Genomic DNA, 2,836 nt, shown 5'->3' on the forward strand with positions numbered 1-2,836 from the left:
AAAAAAAAAAAAAAAAAAAAAAAAAAAAAAAAAATGTTCCTAAATATACAACCTGCTCCGCCTGTATAGTGCCACTCGTCTGTATGCCGCAGGGATGACCCTTTGATACTGGATAGCCAGTTGTACTCTTCCCTGAGGAGACTGTGTCTCCCCTCGTAGGATCCCTAAGTTGCCGCCTATAGCTCTCTGTGTAGGGTTGAGGCCTTCTAGTTGAACACCTGTCCACTTTGGCATGTTTATTGGTTAAAGTTCTTAAAAACCTGCAGGTGTGACATGCCACACACACACACCCCAGTCAATTATGGAGTCCATTTTGTTTTGGCCAACTACTCCTGAGTGTGAGCAGCAAGCCGCCTAGAGAGTAATTGGTAGAGCCAGTGTCACTCCACGGAAGGAAACAGATTTTTCCCTTTCATAGGAACTCTCAGTTGCAATGACGTCTAGATTGTCGGTGAGACGTTGTGCTGGTGTTTTGTGTGTGCTGTAATAGCCTATGCGAGTTCATCTGTCTGTCAGCCCTGTTCTGTTGGAAGGTGCTTGTTGTCCAGTCGGGGTTAATCACCATCTACTGCAAGAGGAAGCCTCTCTGATGAGGCTGTGGGGTGCATTGGCCTCTACTCCCCTGCCTAAAGAGATGGAGGCTCGGGGCTGGTGAGATGGCTCAGTGGGTAAGAGCACCCGACTGCTCTTCCGAGGGTCCAGAGTTCAAATCCCAGCAACCACATGGTGGCTCACAACCATCCGTAATGAGATCTGGCACCCTCTTCTGGAGTGTCTGAGGACAGCTACAGTGTACTTACATGTAATAAATAAATAAATCTTTAAAAAAAAAAAAAAAAGAGATGGAGGCTCACTTCATCATTCTTTTCCTTAGTCCTAGACTTTGCTGTTGCCCTTTTTCCAGTAGAGGAGGTTTGTTTGTTTGTTTGTTTGTTTGTTTTCTTTCCACACATTAGACCTGCACTGGGAACTCCGCTCATCGGTGTGCAGGTGCTGTGGCTTTGGTGTCCGCGAATCAGAACTGCCCGGCAGGATCCTTTTTAAAAACAAAGTTCATGTTCAGAGCTCTCGTTGAGACTCCGCACTACAGACTGTTGATCATACTTACTCCGCCAGTCCCGCTGACAGCCGTAGCACACTGTACAGTTGATTCAGCCACAGAGAGAGTGGCTGACCCCCACCACCTTACCCAGGGTGCATGATTGGCTTTGAAGTTCTGCCAGTTACAGTGTTAAGCATGGTACCTCATGTGGCTTTAATTTAAGTTTCTCTTCCAAGTGAGTGAAAGCCTTTCTCTTTACCTTTATAAGGACCATTGGGTAGTTTTGTGTGCTACAGTCTTTATCTCATTGTTCCCCAGATTCACAAAGTAGCCTTACAATCTTTAAAATGAAGTTCTTTAAAACATTTTATGGTATTTGTTGCAAACACTTCTCAGAATTTTTTAGTTTGGCTTATAAAGTATGTGTCTTATACTATTTAATAATTTTAAAATCTGTGCTGCTCTTTCACACACGTCCGTCCTCCGTCCACTCTCTTCCTCCGTCCGTCCCTTCCTGTCTGTCTGTCTGTCGCCATTGGAAAGCCTTCCCCAGAACTGGGCTTTAAGTGTCTTCTCATGTTTTCCTCTAGAATTTACAGTCTGGTTTTGCAGTTACTGTTTATCAGTTTGGAAATTCTTTGTTTGGGAGTGAGGTACATATCCACTGTAATCTTTTCCCAGACAGCTATGTGGTAGTTTGAACTTGCTAGATTTTCTGGTCTGCTCAGCTGCCTGGGGAACCTAGGGTGTTTTGTATAGTTACTGTGTTCTGTCCCGGCTCAGCAGGCTCCAGGCTGGTTGGCACTGGGTTCTGATAGTCCGTGCTCACGGGTAGGATCAGGTGAGGGTTGCTATGAAGCTGTTTCACAGCCTGTCCTTCCTCTTGACTTCCCAGACGAAGGAACTGAGCACAGAACATGGCTTCTTGTCTCTTCAGCAAGTCCCGTGTCACAGTTTTACAAGCTTGTTTTATTATTATAGTTCTTGTAGTACTTCAGTATGCAGTAAGAGTGAAGCTTGAAAACTAACAAAGCAAACCTCAGAAGCACCTTGTAGTATCTATAGAACACACAAGACAATAGTGCGTCATGTCTTCCTTGTGTGAAATCCCCTGTAAGAAGGAAGCCGCAGCATAGCAGTGGTAGTACCTTGCAGTGGCAGACATGGGTGATGGAGAAAGAACACAAATGTCTGAGAAGAGTCACTTAGCTGTTTGGGATACTTTTCTCCTGTGTGTCGGAGTTTACAGAGCTCAGCTCATGCTGTACATATGGTATTATATCCCATATAAGTCATTTGTAAATAATATTTTAAAATTATTTATGGGCCAGGTATGGTGCTACATGCCTTTAATCCAAGCTCTTGAAAGACAGAGGCAGGGGGAATCTCTGAGTTTGTGGCCAGCCTAGTCTACGTAGTAAATTCCAGGCCAGCCAGATTTGCAAAGTGAGACCCTGACTCAAATAAGTAAACAAACAAATAAATACAAATGAAAAGAAATAGAAAAAGTTATATAAGGCTATGGGTGTATGTGTGTGTGTTATATAAAAGTTACGTAAAAAAGTTATATAAGGCTAGAGTTCAGTGGGAGAATACTTGCCTGGTATGCACAGGGCTTTGCTTTGGATCCTTAGCAGCAGCAGCAGATTACATAATATTTCACAAGTGGAAGGATTGTCCTTAACTTGTGTGTGTGTGTGTGTATGTATGTATTTATATATATATATATATATATATATATATATATATATGTGTGTGTGTGTGTGAGTGTATATATATGTGTGTGTGTGTATG

At 43.1% G+C, this 2,836-nt stretch overlaps 1 protein-coding gene across 1 annotated transcript in view; it reads left to right on the forward strand.

Annotated features, from left to right (window-relative positions):
- The window catches only part of Stk4 (serine/threonine kinase 4), an 83,407-nt gene that overhangs the window by 42,044 nt on the left and 38,527 nt on the right, over positions 1-2,836 (forward strand). The gene's annotated exons all lie outside the window — the stretch shown is intronic.

This window comes from Mus caroli, chromosome 2 (assembly GCF_900094665.2).
Source record: "Mus caroli chromosome 2, CAROLI_EIJ_v1.1, whole genome shotgun sequence".
Taxonomy (NCBI): Eukaryota; Metazoa; Chordata; class Mammalia; order Rodentia; family Muridae; genus Mus; species Mus caroli.